This window comes from Cibotium barometz, chromosome 14 (assembly GCF_041138505.1).
Source record: "Cibotium barometz isolate CiBa-2024 chromosome 14, ASM4113850v1, whole genome shotgun sequence".
Taxonomy (NCBI): Eukaryota; Viridiplantae; Streptophyta; class Polypodiopsida; order Cyatheales; family Cibotiaceae; genus Cibotium; species Cibotium barometz.
This window is the reverse complement of record NC_141059.1, coordinates 32,396,159-32,406,749: the sequence shown is the minus strand read 5'-3', so window position 1 is coordinate 32,406,749 and position 10,591 is coordinate 32,396,159.

Genomic DNA, 10,591 nt, shown 5'->3' with positions numbered 1-10,591 from the left:
ATGCAGTTAATTAGCATGCTATTGCACATGCTTCAGTGATTACCGCTACTGCCACAGCTCAAGCTGCCTCTTCACCGTTGCCCCAGCGGTCTACTCAGGTTTTGGTTCTTCAAGGTTCTATTTTCAATCACCCTATTCATGTGCTCATTGACAGTGGGTGTTCTCATAACTTTGTGGGAACCACCTTGACCCCCAGAGATTGAAGATTCGGACTTCTCAAAGTGCTGTTATTTATGAAGTAGTAAAGCTTGCCGATGGTTCCACATCCTTGTGTAACACCATTGCCAAACACCTCTCCTTTCGAATTCAGCACTATCGTGACAAATTGGATTTCCAAGTCATGTCTTTGGCACATTATGATATAATTCTTGGTCAAGAATGGTTGTATCAATATGATCCCCTGATCAGTTTCCGGATTTGCTCAAAATGATACGCTTGTGGCACTCTAAGGCATCCGAGACAAACCCTCTACACCAAGCCTTTCAGCTCTTCAAGCAAAACGGTGGGTCCGCAAGAGTGGTTGTTCCTCAGCACTTTTAATAGTCTATTCAGCCAAAGATCCTCCTGAGGACATCGATACGAAGGTGATGTACCTCAAGCAACCTTTCTTTGCTCCATACTTGGATCTTTTTCCTCAGGCGATTCCTGCGGTTCTCCCACCTCGGTGACTAGTCGACCATGCTATTGATCTCCTTTCTGGTAGTGCTCCACCTACTCGTGCGCTATATCGAGTTTCTTTTATGGAATCTCAAGAGATACAGCGACAACTTACTGAACTTTTGGAGGACATATTCGACCAAGCAAAAGCCCTTTTGGAGCTTCAGTACTTTTGGTGAAAAAGAAGGATAAGTCTATGCGCCTTTGCATCGACTATCGTGCCCTTAATAAGTTGACTATCTAGAATAAGTATCCTCTTCTGCGCATTGATGAATTGTTTGATCAATTGCTCCATGCAAAGGTCTTCTCCAAAATTGATCTTAAGTCTGGATATCATCAGATTCCCATTCGCATCATGACAATGCTCTTTACATTAATCCAGGCAAAAGTGAATTCTTCAAAACATCCTGGGAGTATCTCGGACATGTTATTTCAGTAGACGGTATGTGTGGATTCAAAGAAAATATAGGTTATTGTCAATTGGCCAACTCCCATAAACATCCATGATGTTCGTTCTGTCTTGGGACTTGCCAACTTCTATCACACAAAGGTTCATTGATTTTCAGAAATAGCTGCTCCTCTCATAGAACTTTTAAAGTCTGCTCCTACATTCAAGTGGATTGAAGCCGCAACACAAGCTTTTGAAAGTTTAAAGACAGCTTTGACAACAACTCCTGTCATGGCAATTCTTGACCCTACTCTCCCCTTTGATGTTTATACGGATGCTTCTAATATTGCCACTGGTGTCGTCTTGTGCAACAAATGCAACTCCTTCCGAATTGAAGATTTATGGAGCATATACATTAGTGGATGGTTTACTATATTATTAGGATCGTCTTTGTGTACCTTATGATACTCATGTTCGAAGAGTCTTGGTGAAAGAACATCACGAGGAGGTCACTTATGTTGCACACCCACGCATCAACAAGACATATCGTCTTTTGATGGCTACATACTATTGACCTTAAATGAAGCAAGATGTTATTAAGTTTGTCACAGGTTGTCTTTTGTGCCAACGTATGAAAGCTAGCAGACAAGTTCCAGTTGGTCTTCTTCAACCACTTTCAGTTCCTAATGAACGTTGGGAAAGTATTAGTCTGGATTTTATCACTTCATTGCCACGTTCTGCCATACACAGATTCTTGTGGTGGTTGACAGATTTTTTAAGATGGCACATTTCATTCCGTGCAGCAAGAAAGCAGCCCAGGCTTCGAATATTACAGTACTGTTCATACAATATATCTTCAAACTTTATGGGTTGCCAAAATCTGTAGTTTGTGAACGAGATCCAGAGTTCACAGGACATTTTTGGACTTCGATATTCAAGTCTCTTGGTACAAATTTACTCTTTAGCTCTGCTTATCATCCACAGAGACAAATGGACAAACGGAACGATTTAATCAGATTTTGGAAGAAATACTGCGTCATTATGTTTAGTCTCGATTAGCTTCATGGGAATAATATTTACCTTTGGTGCAATTTGCTTATAATAATTCTTATCATTCAGCTATTGGAATGACACCTTTTTAAGCATCTTATGGCCATACTCCCCTTGTTCTTGCCAACTTTGTTCTTCACCATAAAGTGGCTTTAGCAAACCAACTCACTCACCAAGAAATGCAAGATATTCTGTTACAAATTAAGGATAAGATGGTCAACATACAAGAGCAATATCAGCGCACAGTTAATAAGCATCGTCGTCACAATGAATTTCAAGAAGGAGACTTGGTATTATTATATATTGCCCCTCATCGATACAAGACATTGAAATCAGTCTTTCCAAAGCCTCACCCAAGATATTATGGACCCTTCCGTATTATAAAGAAGAACTCATCTCTCAGTTATATAAGTTGGAGTTACCATCTTCTTGGGGTAGAATTCATCCAACTTTCCATATTTCTTGGCTCAAGAAGTTTGTGGACGGTGATTTTCCAGTTTTGGATGTTTTGGATAATGTTCCAGAAATTGAAGATGAACACATACTCTTAATTCCAGAGACAATTCTCGATGTCAGATAGAAAGAAACACGACATAAGCTCACTACAGAATTTTTGGTTAAATGGAGAGATCTTGATGATTCTGACTCTACTTGTTGGCAAAGTGATGAAGACTTACATGAATATCCAGAACTTCTTCGAGAATTCTTTCAAAGACAACCATCTCTTCTTAGCCGGAGTCTTATTTTAAGTGGGAGGGAATGTCACGATTGTGACTAACTCTCTTAATCTCTCCCTAATTACTCCTTAATCCCTCATTAACTATAAAGACACCTGTGAAGGGTCACATGCCTTGACAGTCAAAACCTCTTCCTCAATGCAGCACTCAAAAGCCAAGGAAGAAGAAGAAGAGTACTCCACAACACCATCCACAAAAGCCTATGCGAGTTCCTCAAAGAACTCCACCAATGCAACAAGTGTGGGTACCAAAAACACTGCTGCTGCAAAAGCACAAGAGTACTACCAAAGAAATACCAAAGCTTGGGTCCCCAAGTGTATCACAAAGTCTCCTAAGCTTGCATAAAAAAGAAATCCTCAATACCAAGCACATCAACCCACCAAATTATAGTATTCATCAAAGATGGGTGCCTGTGCATGTACTTCAACAACAAGGATACTATGATGGTAATTCCATCATATGGTTGCCAAAATCGAATAATGTGAAGAAAACCTCACCATCGACTTCAACCCCAACAACTTCACCTATAGTTCGACAAGAATGGAGGCCTAAGCAACAATAAGCAAATCCCTCAACCACTATCGTGCATTCAGCACCAACACAAGAGCTTGTCTGTTCAAAAGCAAACAATCAGCAGTCTTCCCTATTGCCTCGACATCATTTCAACAACAAATTCAAGAAGTAATATGGAGACTTAGGAGCACATCAATAATAGAATAACAATGCTCTTGTCACCCCTCTGGAAGTAAGAAATGAGCGCATAAGAAGCTGTTGCTTTGCAAATCATGACATAGATGACCCATTAAAAAAAAGGGTCAAAATCTATAAATTCATGGAATTCCATCTCACGGAATTACAATTCAAGGAGTTACATCGCACGGCTTAAGAACCTACACTTTCATGATTTAAGCCCCATCACGGATTAAGCCATATCATGCAATAGCCATTATATATTTGTTAAGCTTATTGCTTACTATTCTTTTGGCTAAATTAATGTAACAGCTGCTCCATGAGTACATATCCATACTCATGCACTAGAGAATATTTGCACCAAAACCTCACCATCGACAACTTCCAGGTACATCTTTGGATGGGGGGACCATGGTGGGTGAAAGCCTAGTCAATGGTACAACCCATCGCCTCGAATTTTCCTTCAAATTATAAACCTCTCCAAATGACGCCACAATCTTCACAACTCAATGATTTTCAATCCCTAGTGAAGATATCTATATTAGCCTTGCAAGTTGACGTAATTCTTTCAATCCTCACCAACAAGTGGCTACTTGAACACAAAGCAGTTCAATAAGAGTCTATATGACTCAATTCTTGTACTTCTTGAAAATCTGCTTCATAAGAGCACTTAAATATGCATAAAAACATAAAAAGCACATGGGCAGAAGAAGACAGGATCAGATCCTACTCAACAACATTTGATAAGAATCCTGCCACACAAAGGGACATCATCACAATCCAATAACTTCAAATGATGAATGTCGCTTCAATGAATCAAATGAGGAACTGAGAATCACCATCTCATTCTGATGATTAAGTCTACGTTCCTCTAGATTTTTCTCTCTCTTCTCTCCCATTATTAACATCTCTTAGTGTCCCCACTAACAAAAATCACATGTTAAGTAAGCAAGTGAAACACGTGTGTAGCACTAAATAAGAAACCCCTAGACACAAGTGATCTAGGCAGAATCTGATGAGACCAAATAAAACTTGGAAAACATCCAATAAAATCCACCAAAACAAACCGATCAACTAACCCATGATAGAATTTGTCTTAGACTTAGAAAATTAAGCATATACCACACTTAAACAAGTGCAAAATAAATTATCATGGAAAAGTGTCAAAGGTGAAACACACTTTGAACGCAGATTATAGCCATCGAAAGTATGGAACATGTCCAAAAAACAATGGCAAAAAATCATGCAAACATCGTTTAGAATTAATCCAAACAGAAATAACTATTAATACGAGGTATAATCGTATTAATAATATACGAATAACCTGTATCTATCTAATGTCAGCACGAGAAAACGTACTTCAACATTAAATAACCCTCGAAAATATTAAATTCTCGAGAAAAAGAATTATCATGATTTTTTTCAAAATTTTTTCTAATTTTATAGGACCTTAAAATATGCTAATTTTGAATTCCACCAAACCTATCTTATGGCATTCCAAACCTATATTTTTCCAGAAAATTTCCAGCAAATAGATTTGCCAAAATACCATTGATATTTAAAAAATACCAATTTCTAGTATTTCTAAAAATAATTTCTAGAAAATTCCTAATTTTTCTTGAGAATCCCATCGTTCACGAAATTTCCAATTCCACCCAACAATTCTCAAATCTAATGAAAATTTATAATTTTAATAGGTTTTTTAATTTTTGGGTCAAAAAATATATTTTTAAAGGAATTTGAATGGTCACGAGTGCCCGAATGGACACACCACATGCCAATCACCAACCCCACATTTTCTAAAAATTTAAAATAACCTTTGTCTAATTTTCTGCTAATTTTCAAGAATTTTTAAAAATTTTTAATTTACCCCGAACGCATTTAGAATACGAACGGTCAAAAAATTTTGGAATCCCAATGGTTTTCCCGGAATACGAAAAGCCAACAGTTTTGGAAAAATGAAAAGACAAAAAAAAATCGGGAATGTGATAGGTCAAAAGTTTTCAGAATCCGAAAGGTCAAAAGTTTTTTCGGAATTCGGAAAGCCAAAAGGTTTCCCGGGGAATGCGGAAAGCCAAGAGGTTTCAAGAAAATAATTTTTCAAAAAAATCCAGAGAATGTTTTCCTCAAATCTTATATTTTCTCAAATTTTTCAGGCTTTTTTCCAAACTTTTTTTGAAAAAAGTTCAAAAGCTTTTTTTTTGTAAAATTTTAAAAAATATTTTTTATTAAAAAAAATCAAAATATTTAAAGCTTAAAGCAAAGCTTCAAAAAAATTTGGGGGGGGGGGGGGATTTTCGCCCCGGAGGCTGCGCTACAGCCTCCTCTCGCCTGCGCGTTTTCCCAAAGAGAGAGAGAAGGTTCTCTCTCTTCCCTCTCCATGTGCTTGTTTTTCCGCTCAGCAACTCCATTTTTGTCTCTAAATACCATTCTTCTATAAAAATTCAGAGAGCTCATTGGAGAAGTACTCTCCCCCTCCATCTGACCTTAGGCACTTTACATGTTTCCTTGTTTGCTTTTCAACCATAACTCTGAAATTCTGAAAATCAGTGAACACCTCACTCTTCTCCTTCATGAAGTATACCCACACTTTCTCATCAATAAATGTCACATAATACCTGCAGCCTCCCATAGACATGGTCTTTGTAGGACCCCATACATCTGAATGCAAAACATCTAGTGCATTTCTTCTCACATTTCTATCACGTGTAAATACATGCTTTGTTTGCTTTCCAAATTGGCATGCTTCACATATTTTCTGCATATCTTCAACTTTAAACTTTGGCAGCCACTGTCATAATTCCTTTAGTCTGTATAGACTTCATTCTCTGCACATTCACATGTCCAATTCTTTTATGCCAAATGTCTGTGTCTGCAACAATTCCTGAACCATTCGCAAACATTGCAGCACTCACTTCAGGCATGTTTACATTCAATGTAAACATTCTGCCCACTCTGTTTCCTTTGCAACCAACCTGCACTTGTCTTTAAAGTCTTCAACATAACAACCATCACGGTTAAACCGAACCTACAAACCCTGCTCAACCATCAGGGTTAAACCGAACCTGCAAACCCTGCTCAATCATCTGGCCAACTAAAACCAGATTCTTTGTTATGTTCAAAACATGAAGTACATCTACAAGGTACTTCACTTTGCCATCCTGCATAGACAATGGCACACCTCCAACATAGGCAATTAGATGAGCGGTGATCCCCTATTTCCACAAAACATGGTCTTTCAAAGTTTTTCATCTCCTTGTACCACTCCCCATGACTTGTCATGTGGTTCGAAGCACCTGAATCAACGTACCATACATCATCTTTATGTGCTGCTTCAACATTTTCAGACATGGCATTAACGACATGCTGCACTGAATTGGCCTCTTCCACCTGCGTGTCGTTGTTGTTGTTGTTGTGAATTCTGGGACTGTTGTTGTTGCGCATGCTGGCCATAATTTTGATTACCTGTTCGGCCATATCCTTGGCCGCATCCACGGCCTCCTCTACCTCGTCCTCTTCCTAAACTTGTGTAGAAGGCCTGTTGCTTCTTTGAACTATTTTTGTTTTGTGAGTGAAGACTGTTGGTCTTCACCCAAGCTCTGCTCTTCTATAATCAACATAGACACCAAATCTGTGAAATTGGGAATATTTTTCTGAGTCTGAAATAGACGTCTTGAACACCTTGTATTGTGGCCCGAGACCACGTAGACAGACTTCTACCTTATCATCATCATCTACTGAAACACTAATAGATGCAAGGGATTCCACAATACCCTTGATCTTCAATACTGCATAGTCATTCACAGACATACTCTTTTTATCCACAGTATGTTCATTCTTCAACTGTATCTTTCGTGCCTCGGTATTCGTTTCATAGAGTTTTACCAAGGTGTCCCACGTCTCCTTGGGGGACTTGGCATCCTGTATGTGCCCAATCATGGTGTCCTATATTATCAGATAATATAGTAGCCCTATAGCTTTACTCCCGTGAAGAAAGCTCCTCAATCAGAGATCGTTTGCTGGTGCGTGCCTCCCATCGTAGAGCTCCCGACAAGGGTGTAGTCGCCAATACAAATAGGGAAAAGTAGACGAAGCTCTTACCCTCATACCGCTTCCAGTGCTTCTCTTGCTTGCAGCTCAGCCCTTAGCATGAACCAGGCTCTGATACCATGAAAAGATGCAGGGGAGAAGAGAGCTTGAGCTCTTGCAAAAGCACACACAAACTCACAAAACTCTAAAAGAGAACACACAAGGTGAGAGGCTGAAAATCTTCTTCTTCTTCACACAGCACTCAACACACCATATACAAAGATAAGAGTACACACAATGAAAAGGTACTCAACCAAATACATACTAGGGTTCTCTATAGTGTGAACCCAACTAAATGAGCTGGTGCTATAACTATGCTAATCTCTAGAATGACTGTCACACAGCCTGTCATCCCACTGGCCGCATATCACCCATGATCTCACCAACCATGCCAGTGGTGTAAGTGTGGGGCTATGCGCTTTTGCCGCCGCACAGGTCGTAGCTGGGGACTTGTCGAACACCGTATGCGAGCCACGAATGGCTGCAAGCATACAACCAGGAAAGCAAGCTCAACAGAATGCAAAAGGTGTGTCACTCACCGCTCAACCGCCGCCTTGAAGGATTCCCGCGTCGTAGTGAAGAAGGAGCCGCCGTCGCCGCTCTACCGCCTCTCCGCCGCCGTGCCGCTACACAGTGCTCGATCCTCTCTCACTCTCTCTCTCTCTCTCTCTCTCTCTCTCTCACACGCAGGAGAAGGAAACCAAGGAGATAAGGCAAGAGCACTCTTGTATTCACAACACATGAGAATGAGGATTTTAGGGTTACATTTGACTCTTATAGGTGACTTGGCCGTTCATACTTGGGCACCCATACATGGCTGACCGATCCTAACCCTTACCCTGCTGATATTCAAGGTGCGCCTCTCATCGGCGATCACCCAATCCCTTTATCCTTAACATATGGTGCTGACAAGCCCGGCCCATGACTCAGAATATTTAAATTAATGACATAAAACATAGTACGTCTCAATGTCCGTCATGGGTTAACATGCCCCCCTTCCTGATGTAGATTCCGTCCTCGGAAGCTATGGTATGGTAAGCTCGATAGGGTTGTTGTGGTGGACCGTCTGCAAAATAGGGAAGTAGAGTGAAAGTATGCTGGAATTCAAAAGATATAAAGTGTATAAATTCAAGCATGTTAGACCCTAATGGATGTTGCTATGAGAACTTAGTTTAAGGGTCACATGAATGAGCTAGTGTAGCAAATTAACAGGAGTTTAAAATTATTGAAAGTAAATCAAGAGTTAGCAAGGTGTCAAAGGTTAATCAAGGTTTATAACTGGCTTAAGTCAAGGAAAATAACCAAGCTTAATAAATAAACAGATGACCACACTGTGTCTACTCTAAGAACAAGTTAATACCATGAGCCTAGGGACACAAGAAACATCAGAGTTACGGGAGCCTTTTACCTTTATTTCTTTACGCACGTGACAATTTTTATACACAATGGCGACCTTCCTAAGGCAAAACTAACATCGATCCTGGTACCATGTTTAACACAAGGCATTATCCAGGAATCTATTAGCTCACTTTAGGCAAGGCTACCCCCTCAACCAAGGCACTAGTGTGGAGTAGAATACTCCTCGCCTACCAAGTATCAATAAGGCGATAGGCCAACATTAAAGCACATCATAGACTTGTATCGCCATTTATTGTAGGCTCTTTAAAAAAAAAAAATCTTTTGATCTTCGCTCCTGAACTATAATTTGTCTTGCATCCTTTCGACCAAGGGGTAAAAGCTATGTCCTAGAGGTCAACACACACATGGCCAGGTGTCAAACATTAAGATGGTTTGACCCTAGACCTAAGACAATCGTATTCCAAGGTTAACTAAAGACGTCATGCATTCTCAGGAATATATCCAATAAGGTTAAGCTCATTAATGATTTACACTAGCACGTCAAGCAACTTCACAAACTAAGTATTACATTGACAATTTCCATGTGGTCATGCATTATAGTTCATGCAATTAATTGAACAGAAAAAACGAAAGAGAGTGGGTATGGAAGAATTACACCTGTATTTTGGAGATCTCCTTAATGCGATGAGAGAAATGCCCACAATTTGATGAGATATTTATGTATGAGCGTTGCGGCTATCTCAGGACTTGAAAGCGAACCCACCTCAAACTTTTCAACCTGTACAATCAACTAACAAGCACTATACCTCGAGAGGCACATCAGTGTGAAAAATTAAAGACTCGTTTAAGGAATCCAAACTAGAAAAAAACTTGAAAACACTAACCTACCTACCAGTCACCACACTACTACTGAGGATACGGTAAGAGGATATTGTAGAGTCCTGGCTCTAGCCCTAAGGCTAAGCCTCTATCCGCATCATCCAAATAAATAAAGTCAACCTCAGTAGTGCCATGAGTTTCATCCGTCCATTCATCATTGTCAGATATTTCCTTTTCATTTTCCCATCCACATAAACTTATCAAGAATGTAACCATGCGAGGATAGTCATCTTGTGGAAAAGGAAAGCATTGGGCTATCGGGGATATTTCCTCTACGGAGTAGGGGTCAGTCATGGTCAATAGGCGAATTAGCCATTCTAATTCCTCAACATTTTCCTGTCTGGCTAGTACATCTATATGATCCCATTCAGTTTCAATTATAGGATAGCACATGTGAAATATCTGAGAAAGGTACAGATGATACCTCTCACCAAAGGTGGGAGTGGATGAAGTGTTTGATGATCGTGCATCTGCCATATCTGCAAACACAGATATAGCATCAGTAGGTTTGTGAGACAGGTCAATCTAGTTCTTGATTGTATACGGATATTTCTCCTCTTTTTGTGCTCTTGCTCTTTTTACTATTTTTTGTTTTTCTTTTCTTTGTTTTTTTTAAAAAAAAATGTATGAAGCTATATATATACATCCCCTTGAATTTGGCAATTACATGGTCAGGGGAGAAGGTTAAGGAGGAAGCATTAGAATGTCGAGCGTGAGTACATGCTCCCCCTTTCCTTGGGTA